Consider the following 12,146-nt stretch of genomic DNA (forward strand, 5'->3'; position numbering starts at 1 on the left):
CCATCTGATCAATATTCAGCACTGGAAGGCTTTCTGTTTGAGCATGCACAATCAGTCTTTGTGTTACAGACTAAGAGCTGTTGTTTTCATAATTCAAGATTTTCACTAAAGTTATTTTCTCTCCATCAATAACATCTTGGCTGCAACATACAGGACTCACTCCTGTTCGTGGTCGACTGTTTATTACTTACGTTTGTTTGCCTGACATCACTGATACAGCTGATACTGAGACGCCTCTGCCAGCTTCAGTTCTTCGTCACAAGAGCCCTCGTGCCCTCCTGGAAGGAACAGAACATCGAGGCGATTACCTTTATTTTACCAAAACACCCACAGGAACAGGACAGTCTTTAATGTTAGCATGCTGTGGGGTGAATGTGACTAAAGTTATTACAGTGTTATTACAGTGTTAGCATCCAGTGTATGCCTGCAGGCCAGCGAGATGCCACAACTCTAGAGTTGAGAGACATATGGATGTAGTAAACTGGTAAAAAAGAACTGGTTCTGTCTTTCTTTGCCACTGTTTATGCTAAAGTGAGCTTGATCAGTGTGCACTGTGTGATGCAGCTAGATTTGATTGTGTACTGTCAAGCTTCTCTTACAGGTCTGTGAAGATATTTACAGAATTGTGCCTAACCAACTTTTTTTTTGCCTTAAATTCACCAGGAAAGCTGACACGGTATCACACAAAGTCCACAGCTGTTCATTTACAAAGTCAACACATTTGTTTGTTTAAGTTAACACGAGCGAGTTTGACCAAAAACGCCAGGTTTTCTTTTATTCTTCTGTTCCTTCCAGGCAACATTAATGTGTTACATCCAGGAACATATTAATACAGTCTGGATTTAATTTTAACAGGAAACAGCTTTATTAACACTCCTAAATCCAGGCCCCTCCCTTTCTTTTTCCTCCTCACCAAGCACCCTCTTTTGGACACTGACATAAAGTGCAGGAGTAGACGTGCCTAAATTATTTAAACATGTAAAATGTGGATGGGTGGTGGGTAGCTGGCTTCTAATTATTGAGCGATACTGTTACATAATTGCGCTAACACACCACACACCTCACATCTTGTGAAAGGCTGTAAGGAAAGCTTAGGTGTGATATTCAATAAATGCAGTAAATTGTGTGATAATTAGCTATTTGATGTTTACGTAGTCTAAAATTACTGTTGACCTGATGATTCCATATATAGCAGTAATGTTATGACTTTAATATTTGAATGGCACAATAAGGCCACATCAGTTCTACATGCCTGATTTGTATTTGGAGATTTGACTGCTGATAGAATCCAAATAATGACAGCGCTCATCAGGTGTAAATGAATATAATAATCAGAAGGCATTAATAAATCCTGATATGATAACATCTTGATAGCAGCTGCAGATGTGGACTCCATGCAGGAAGTGACGCGTCTAATCTCTGCATCTCCTCTATGTATAAGCAAATATCATCCTTTATGTATGAAGTGTTGTTTCTTTGAAGTGATTACTTCAAAGTCCTGCTGAAAACACCAGGGATGCACTTCATAGCTTGATGCAAAACCAATAATATTTTTCTCAAAAGCCACAATAGAGTCTTTTGACAAAATTGTCAAACATATGGCCCATGAGCCAGAATGGGCCCACCCAAGGGTCCAATCCAGTCCACTGGATGGCTTTGCAGACTCTGAAAAGCTTTATTTTTGGACTTTGGTTGCAAGTGTTTAAGTCATGAAAGAGGATTTCCAGACTATTCATTTTATCTCAGCCAGAGGTCTGAATCATTGTCAGTTTAACAAGTTTTAATGCCTGACAAAAGACATGACCTGCCATATCGCTCGAAAGTAAGAGAGTTAATCTGAGGAGCTGAGCAGGTGTATTTCTTTGATAAATACTCATATTAGGGAAGGGCAAAGGTTCCAACAATGAATTCAGTGAAGCTCTGGCTTCATACTGCTCTGTTTCACACAGTTTTTTTACACTGGTGTCTGTATGATGTCATTAAATAGGGCAGCAAGTATATGGTCTTCTCAGCCACACAGCTCAAAATTATCCAATGAGAAGGAAGCTGGCTTTTCAGTCTATAAAGAGACAGAAGTTAAAATGGCCTGAGGTGAACCTATTATGAATCATGAAAAGGTACTATTGAGTCTGACTACAGAGTCCAAGAGTAACAAAATTATTTTAAACAAAGGACAGTGAACAAAGGGTGAAAATGTAGATCAAATGTTTTCAGCCTGTCAAAAATGATGCAAACCGTCAAAGCTTAATTACAATTTTTGCAAAAATTACAAAATGTGAAATGAACAACGTTTCACATTTTCAAGAGCAGACTTTCAACCTTACAAACCATCTTTTTACCAGATTCAGATCATGGCAGAAATATTATAAACTAACAACGCAGGAACTCCAGCAACACTTAAAGGTAAAGAGGAACAATTTAATTAACCGACTAACATGTTTCAGCTTGTGGGCTTCATCAGGGTCATAATAACACATAACACAACTGGGCTTAAATAAAGGACAAGAAACAGAAAAAAACTCAAATTAGTTGAGTTGTGCCAGAAATTTTTGCTGAGAAATATTATCAACTCCTCACCTCGTGAAGGTGTGGAGTTGATATTGGTCCCACTGTTTGAAAGGCATCACTGCATGAAGTACTGAGAATCAACATTTCAGCGCTGTGACAGCTGTTGGCTAATCCTTTATTACACGCAGGAACTTCATAGCAAACGCAATATTACTGCTTTCTAATATTTTACTTGGACATTAAAGCATCCATGGAGGGATTATATGCTGCAGCTCTGCCTGTACAATTTGCATTGTGAGATTTGAGCACAATGCTGGAAGGTATATCTCAGCACAAAGAAAAAAACAAAAAACAAAAAAAAGCACAGGTGTTTCAGTGGCAACGTCCCCGCAGGAAAGACTTTCTAGCTTAAGACTTTCAAATCCAGCGACCAATTCTCCCCCTGCTGAATACATTTAGAGAAGAAACCACAAATCCTGCAAGGATTGAAAGTGCCTCCCCCACACCTGCACACAAAGCAAGCAAGCATGTGTCTCACTGCTCTAATATTGCATTTTAAAAGCTGCCTCAACATCTCCTTCCCCATCTCATTCAGACTGCTTCACATTCAGCTGATTAAATCCTCTCACAGCCAATCAGAAGGCGGCAGCATGTGTGTCTGTTTGTATATTTATCACTCCAAATTCCCTTCTATTCATACAGGTTAGTCCAATTTAAATTGCTTTACAGATGGATGACAATAAAATGACAGTTTCATTTCACACAATTTAAACAATTTGAGACTAATGAGACAAACATAATATAACTGACTAAAGCGAATAGAACGCTTTAAACATGGATACAGTGTAAAAGCAATTAAAAGGAGCGCTCACACACTGGCTCATTTACTACTGGAACATTTATTAAGTTGTAATGTTTTGGTCTGTGTGAAATTCATCAGATTTATGAGCAGCGGCTACGTATTTTCATATTTATAAATGCATAGGGACTGCCTCAGCAATCCCAAGTTTCAATCAGAAGAGTTTAGCTGGACCAATGAAATCCTTGCACGTATGTTTGTCTGTAGTCAATCAACAGTATGAGCAAGATCGTCAATATCTGAACATGGCAATAGATTCAAATCCAAAACACAAGTCAAGAGGTTTAAAGGCAAAACCGTGACTGTCTACAAAATGTTGCTGCGTCTTCAGAGCACCTGCTGTCACATTTATATGCAGATTAATATCCATGAAAATGAACTGACTTTGCGTTATACTGTTCAAGTCTACATTTCTGACCAGTTTTGTTTTGGATTTTTTTTTAAAATAAGCTAAAACATTAAATTAAGTAAAAGTTATTTATTGATCAAGTGACAATATCTCTAATATCTAGAAAGCCTTTATTTATCTTAGCTTCCACCCTTGGGTAAGGATAGCTTCAAACTCGTTAAATACTACAACAGTTTCATCAGAGTAGCGGTTTCATGTTTCATCAAAGTGGGCAGCGTCTGGATAATCCCTATCCCCCCTCTAAATATATAAGATGTGTGTGTCCCTCAGGTCCTCTATTAAAGGTCTGGGGGGGTCTGAGGGTTCTGTGCAGGATCTTAGCTGCTGTTTTCTGGACAACAACCTCTGATGTTGGGCCTGAAATCTGCTGGAGAAACTCTTCCAGTTTGGGGGTTACAGTGTCTAATGCTCCTATTACCATTAGGACCACTTTGAATTTTACCTTCCACATTTGCTCCAGCTGTTCCTTCAGCCCCTGGTACCCCTGGCTCTGGTTGCTGTAGTCTGCTTTTAGGTCCACCAGCCACTTGACATTGGTGTTATGTGACAGCTTTTTCTCCCAGATGTTTTTGCAGTATTGTTCAGTTTCAGCTCTGAGTGGCTCTGCCCTCGTGCTGTTATTCCCTGTAGATGAGAGTGCACCCTGGATGGATCTTCAGAGAACAGGCCATTTAGTGTAGTGCCCTCTGCTTCTCTGGTATATCTCTTTGGCCTCGTGGCCAGAGCTGTGAGGCTTTGTTTGGTCGTTTCTAGAGTCTCAGTTATGGACATCTGTTTATCAGCCAGGGCCTGTCTCTCATGACGACCTTGTGCACCTCAGTTAACCAACTAACACCCTTCCAGGCTTCCTGGATTTTGGCTTCCAGCCCTATTCTCCATGGAGGGCTTCCTCTACCTGCATCCTTGATCTTATACCCGAGTGCGTCTAGGATTACTTTGGCAGGGGCCAATATGAGCTCACTGCTTTAGGAATCTCCTTAAACCTTTGAGTAAATGTTACTGTTAATGTTATTACATAAATGCAAGTATAAGAAGTTTAGATGTTACTCATTTAACACGAGGGGATCAGATAGAGGGGTTTTTTTTGGTTACTTGTTTTCCTGCCACACATTCAGGTGTGCAGACATTTTGCACAGCAAACATAAATACAAAAAAATAACAATTAATGATGATTAAAATTCTCCATTAGATTTCAGCTAACAGCTCCATCACATGTGCAGCTGGTGGACGCAGCTGTGAAAGCAGGCTGAGAGTCTCATTGGAGTCTCATTAAAACCTACATCAAACTAGCAGGACAGCGAGCCACAGCGAAAAAGGCACACGGGGACTAAAGGTAAGACTCGGAGTATCAAACAGCTAATTAATGGTGCAACAGGACTAAAGGGCACAAAGAGGACAATGACTGGCTCATTATTTACAAGTCTTTATCTGCTTTTTAATGGGAAAACCAGACCCAAATTGCAACAAATTAGTCTTGCCAGAGGTTCACAGGAACATTAAATCATTAGCAGGTCTGACCTTGTCTGTGTTGCTATGTTTTATAAACTGCAGGTCTCATTAGATCTCGGCCACAAACCTGGTTACGCTGGACTTACATTTTTATAAAGATGCACAAGTATGGAACATAATTGATGGGAGGTAACTGAGTCCATGAAGTATCTCACTTTATCAATATACTTGCAGTTTTCTTCAGTAAAATTATTTGAAACTTTTACATACTAATAAAGACACTTTGAACCAAGGTCTCCAACACAGCAGAAAAAAATATCCATAGTTTTTTATATGTATCAGACTGATTTTTCCACTGATTGTCAACACTTAGGAAAATGAAAAATTACATATTCTAATAACAAACGGTTAGAGAAAAGGCCATCACCAATGATAAAGTAGAAGCTAAAGTAGTAGCTTTATTTTTTTATTTTTTGCATACTTGTCAAATTCCTGTTGTAGATAATTAATTAAATATTTTGCCAATTTTCTAAAAATAAAAACAACTAAACTATTTGTTACAGAAACTGAGAATAAACTCGGAATTAAACTTAAATTCAGACAGTAAAAAAAACTCTGTTAATGGTACTCACAAATTTAAAAACTCAAATTCTCAGAGATTTAAGTCACAGCTGGAGAAAAAACCTTCTCACCCCACATAGACCGAGTCAGATTAGAGCCCCTCACTACTGAATATATCTGGGGGGGGGGGGTATGATTATAGCCCTGAATCATCAATGGAGGCATCCAGAAGAGACGCTGCTGCTGAATCGATCTGTTTGGGAGAATAAAAATGATGTAAGGATATCTGGTTCCATCATGTTGTTGCACCTCAACCACAGCTCTTTAAAGCACGGCGTACCACCACTCACTCATTTTTCTCTTCTTCCTCAGAATTTACTTTACTTTTAAAAATAATGCTAGACACCATTTACCCATGTCTGATGACACAACATTTTATTTCATTAGACAAAAAGGAAACAAGGTGGCAAACAACATTTTAAAGTCCCCCGAGAGCCGAGCCTGGGGTTGGATAAACTCCTGGCCACATTTTTAGCTCAGTCTAAACCTTAAACCTGCCATGTGTCTATTCAACTAATGAAGAAATGGAATTCTTTGACAACAAAATAGTTTCATTGAAGTTCATTTCTCATGAATTTACAGTTTTAATCCAAGAGAATATTCAAAATGATCTCGTTCATAATGAACTCATTTTTTTCTCAGAATATTAGGTTAAGCCCCCTCCCTCCCCCCATAACATAAAATGAACATAAGACTATCATAAAAACGAATTCATGTATCAACTTATTCTTTTTTCATTTTCACTTCCATGAATTTTCTAACAGCCTCTCAGATTGCCACGGTAAATCTATTAAGGGGCTTGATTCTCAGATTGGGCAGCTACTACAGTAAACTACTCTTTATGAATTTATGCCTCCTTATCAATAAGTTAATAACATCAAAACAAATACAGTAATTTCCACAGAGAATTGGTGTTCTTACTATGATGAGCACACAGGTAATGATAGTTTTGCATTAAGAAACGCAGGATTAGCGATCCGTTGTCCTGAATACTTCTTCCATAATGAAATATATTCTAGGACCCATCATTAATTTTACAGGTTCACCACCTGTTTCTCTAAATCTGGAGCTGAGCTGAATTTGCTGAATCTGTGAGCTGTAAGTTTTAGTAGGTGAAAATCATTTCATCGAGTAGGAGAGCGAGAGGTGACTGTTTAAAATGAGAGTACCTTTTCAGAATAACTTGGCTGTCGTGTAGTCACCTGGACACACGTCGTAATTCTCTGCTAAATATTTCTCTTTAAAATATGTATCAAAAGTATTTATTCTGCTTTCTTAAAGCAGAATTTTCTAAAGAAAATGATGATTTTCAAGGCAAACCTCTCACAGATTCATTAGTTTTGTAGGGTTCATGAACCAAACACTCAGACTCACATCTGTATATCAACACCCGTCCAAAACATTTGATACAAGCAGCAATTTTTAGATAGATCATAATGACTCGCACTGTAAATGCAGCCTTTGATGTGCAGCCAAGCCTGGGTGAACTTCATAATAATTTGTTCCCACACAAATGAGGATCAGGCTGCCCTTGAAAAATTATCTCACTGAGGTCAGAGTCAGTTCAACATCATGTGCTTTTCATGTTGTGGAATGAACAACCTACCAAATTAGATCAAGTTTTCTTCGCTGCGACTGTTCGCTGTTTTGAGGGGGATAAAGTTCAAACGGCTGATTTTGTTGACTGAAACTTGAGAAGAGACGGGCAGCTGAAAACACCCGAGCTGCAGAGTCATCGAGCAACCTTCCAGTCAAAGGCTGGTCGCTGCAATCATTACACTGCTGCAACCCAGCCCCAAATAATAGACACTGGGAATGCGTGTGTGTGTGTTTGTGTGTATATATGAGAAAATGAGAAAAAGACAGTGTACCGTAAGTTTACTGGAAGCTGTACTAGTGCACACAGTATCTAAATTTGTCTTCTGAGTGTGGGTGTATTTTTACTGTATCTTTAAATATTGCATTACTTTTCAAGGCACTAAATTTAAGAAATAGCTGAAGCTGTTCTAAAACTTGCATCCAAAATTTCACACTAGAATTTCTCTTTGTTCTGCTGCCAGCACAAAGACATGCTTACAGTGCTTCAAAGCTGGATTTCATGAGTCTTGGTGGAGAGGTGATGCACGAACAGAAGAGGAACTCATAAAATTTAGATGCAGATCCAAATCACTTTACCTAAAATATAAAGTAAGGGCATTAACCTCAGTGGAGGATGTATTCTTCAACCGCCCTCCTACGGTTTGTAGTGCTATTTAACTGTCAGCAAGATTATGCAAACCAACTGAGTTGGGTTTCATGTAACTCAGTGAGAGGGAGGCGCCGCACAGACAATAGAAGAAACCATTAATCTTTGGTGTGGCTCTAGATCGCTTTCCTTAAAACAGGACATTAGCTTTGGTCAGGGCTGGACTGGGACAAAAAAATCGGCCCGGGCATTTTGACTAGAGACCGGCCCACCAGGTATTATAGGAAAAGCCATAAAGCCTTTGAATGAAAACAAATGCTGTTGTGACAGTGATGTACACTGTCTTGTTGGTATATGTATGATTTCTATACATTTTACATCAGATAAAAACTTTGGTTGTAAGATTAAGATAATTTTTTTTTTTTAAAGCGAGACATTTTAAATGAGAATAAGAAAGAAAAGTATTTCTTTGTGCCCCCCTTTCCCTGTTAATGCCCTACCTGGCCCCCTGGCAACACTTTGCTAGACCCGCCCCTGCACAGTTACCAGCTGTCAGCTACGTAGAAAAGGATCCTGGTGTTATTTGTCTCTCAGAAACAGTTCATAACTTCCCTTCAACTCATTCATGTCACCTAAAAGGTAAACCTGTTTCTCCATCACCTGTTCAGCTCTGATGATTCAGTAAGGACATCTCCTGGTTTCATCTGCATGTTTCCCTCTCACCACATATCCAAACTGACATCATGACCAGCAGCTTTACAGCTGTGGCTCCAGCAAACATCAGCTGATACTAGAAATTAATATTCAATAAATTCTAACAACAGCTGATCAAGCTTAAACGTGCTGCTGTTGTTTAGTGCGACATCCGCTGGTTTCCTGTTTCTGGCGCAAAGTGGGCGATAAATAAACAAGAGAGAAAAGCCGATCAGCTGATCATTGATCAGTTTCATGATTGAAGTAGAAACAGGAGAGGGAGGGGGGAGAGAATGAGAGAAGAAGAGACAGCTGACAGCGTAAAGACACAGAATAAATCCAGCTTTGTGTCTTTTTCCATTCTGCTGAAGTCCGGGACAAACTGTGTTCATTTTCAGCTCAATACAAAACGCGTCATATTTTCTCTGAATACGGGACGATTCCGTTTTTTACAGGATGGTGGGCAACTCTATTTTATTCATAAGGTTAGTTAGTAAAGTTCACTATCAGTAACATCATAGCACCCACCCAGCTGTATAGAAACTCCATCATGCTAGCTAGCACGCAGTACGAGTTATTGTAACTGACTGTAAAAAGTCAGCATAACAAAAATAAACTCCACCTAAACTTGGTTTATATCTGACCCAGATAGACTGCAGGTCATAACTTCTTACCTGAAGTTCAGCTCACCTGACACTCGGACCGGGGGTCTCTCCTCCTCCTGCCTCCCCTTCCCTCATCCACCTGCTGGCCTCTGTGGAAGCTCCGCCATAGTCACCACCAAACAACTGAGTTCTTTTTACACATCGGCCAGCATCTGGACAATCCACCACCTTTCCACCTTTCATTGTTTATACCGTTACAAAAAAATAAATAAAAAATAAAAAATCATCGGCCCATAAAAACGAAAAATCACCATTGGGCATACCGAGCCAGTCCAGCTATGGCTTTGGTCCTTTAGAAAGGCCCCAGTCACACAGTCCTAGAGATAAGACTGCTCGCAACCACCGGTCACTTAGGAAAAGGTTTAGTCCCCATCCAGTTGGCAGGTGGCTGCTGGAGGTTGCTAGAACTCATCGTGAAATCAGCTGCTAAACTCCCAGTCATGCAGACACAGATACCAGTTTGCGGTCCCCTGACAACCACAGGTCCTTAAGGAAAATATATATTCCCTTACTGGTTGGCGAGTGGTTGTTGGAGGTTGCTAACAGTCTTATATAAAATTGGTCCCAAAGAAATGTATATGCTGCACCAAAAGACTCCTTTCAATTGCTTTGGTTGCAAGTAAGTTGCAACAGTTGTCCACAGCTTGAATGGCAGATGCAAACATTCCCAAACTACTTGTGAAGCAGTAGTGAAACTGGGAAACGTGAGGCACAAACCATATGTGGAAGTAAAACGTGCAACTTTGTTTCTGAAGGAGAACTGTGGCAGAGGTGTGGTCCCTGACTCAGCTGTAGGGGAGGGTGGTGCAGTGAGCAGAAGGGGCAGTGCCAGGCAGGTGAGTGGACAGGTGATGGTGACGGCACTGATGAGCTCTCTACTGTTTTAGACGCTGGAGTGGAGAGGAAGGAGGGCCAGAGCAGGAACGTGTGCATAACGTCAGGGAAGAGCCGCGTGTGACCACACCCAGTAATAAAGTAACCAGAAATAAAGAGACACTCTGTGAACACTGTGTGTGGGGTCCGGTCTTTCTACAAGAACATTTTCGATTTCTACTTTTTCATGTTTCACTGTTGCTCAGCAACTAGTTAGTAGTGTTTGCAGAGAAGTTGGAGTCTTTCATGCAAAACACAGGCAACTGCAGCAATCTGCTAGCAGCCCTACCAGAGAGGTGTTGCCAACTAGTTTCTAACCCTGACCGAGTCTAATACGTCATTTCATAAAGAGATTTTGAAATGAATGTCTCGTTCTAAACAGATCAAGCTTAGTGCTGTAATTACAGAAATGCTATTTTTCCCTTTTAACTACATGAACAATTTTAAGCTGCTCCAGAAATAAGTTATTTCAACATGTTCATCAGTCAACCTTTATCAGTGTTGCACCTCAGTGCAGTTCGAAGTGCTTCATAGATGACTTCCAAATGAATAAATGACATAGCTGATGTAGCACTGATGTAACGTGGCAAAAGATACCACGTCCAATCACACGCAACTTAAAATATATTCAGGCACAACTCATCAAGGCAATTTAAATAAACAGTGTTTCAATGTAGATAAAAATAAATATAATAATAATAATAAATGTAGTATGTAGTAATGCTGCATTTAATATAAAATCTAAGTACAACTTGTAAACAATGAAGTTAAAAATAAAATGTGTAATGTCTATAAAGCAAAGCTCAGACTGTAGATGCTGGTTTTTAACGCTTTTAAACCTCCAAAAGTTGAATCTGTTCATCTGGACGTAGCGTTTTGTGGGAGAAACGTTTCGTCACTCATCCAAGTGACTTCTTCAGTCTGATGAACAGATTCAACTTTTGGAGATTTACTTTCCTGGATGATTGAGAATGCATCAAAACTCTTTTAAACATTTCCAGCTGCTCTCGTGTCCTCCAGCTCGGACTGTTCCACACTGAAAAAAAGGGATTGGCCAACTCTTGGATTTACGTAAACATCTTGCGTGTATTTAACATAAGTGCCTCATGCTTTAAAGTTAAGTGTAACTATATAGTGTAGAAACTACATGATATGCAGAGAGGCTAGATTAAATTGTTCATATCATGTTCGAGTGAAGTAAGTCAATAACTTTCAGTCTCGTACGCTTTGGATCGTGGTTTCAGGAAGGCATCCATCTCAGTCAAATCGAGCAAATTGGGTGGTTGTTACATTAAAAAAGTCTAACTTGTAATTTAAACACAATAATATCATGTTTCTATAAACGTAATTAAATCATGAAGGATCTGTATGAAATTCAACAACTTAATTTGTTCTTGTTGAGATGACCTGATACAATCTAGTAAGAGTGGTTAGTTGCTGAACTCATGAAATTCACAAGATCGCACGAGATGTCAAACTGCAGGAAAATCACTGGCGTTATAAGAGGCAGACAACTACACACACACCACGTGTATGCTATTGCTATTTATTGTGGTTTAACCTGTCAAGGACAAAAACGTACAAAACAATTCTGCATCAAGCCTTGAAATCATAGCTTTCCTGCTTTTGTTAAGTCTGGATTGGTGGCACGGTGGTTAGTGTTGTTGCTCCACAGTAAGAAGAACCTGGGTTCAAATCCACAGTCTGGCTAGTTTGCACTGGTTTCTCTCTGGGTATTCTGGTTTCTTCCCACAGTTAAAAGTCATGCAGTTGTTAGAGTTAGGTTAATTGGTGATTCTAAATTACCTGTCAATGTAAGTGCAAATGGTTGTTTGTGATAGACTTATGAGTTGTCCAGGGTGTACCCTGCCTTGTAACCTATCA

The 12,146-nt window shown here is 39.6% G+C and overlaps 1 protein-coding gene across 22 annotated transcripts in view; it reads right to left on the reverse strand.

The window, feature by feature from the left end:
• Positions 1-12,146, reverse strand: part of ptprfa (protein tyrosine phosphatase receptor type Fa) — a 330,493-nt gene that overhangs the window by 284,905 nt on the left and 33,442 nt on the right. For 21 of the 22 annotated variants that reach the window (XM_025899236.1, XM_025899243.1, XM_025899240.1 and 18 more), the window contains one exon: positions 192-278. The exons of the other annotated variant lie outside the window; for it this stretch is intronic. The gene's annotated coding sequence lies outside the window, so the exon portion shown is untranslated. The remainder of the gene's footprint in view (positions 1-191; positions 279-12,146) is intronic. 22 annotated transcript variants of the gene reach the window in all.

Source organism: Oreochromis niloticus, linkage group LG15 (assembly GCF_001858045.2).
Source record: "Oreochromis niloticus isolate F11D_XX linkage group LG15, O_niloticus_UMD_NMBU, whole genome shotgun sequence".
Classification (NCBI taxonomy): Eukaryota; Metazoa; Chordata; class Actinopteri; order Cichliformes; family Cichlidae; genus Oreochromis; species Oreochromis niloticus.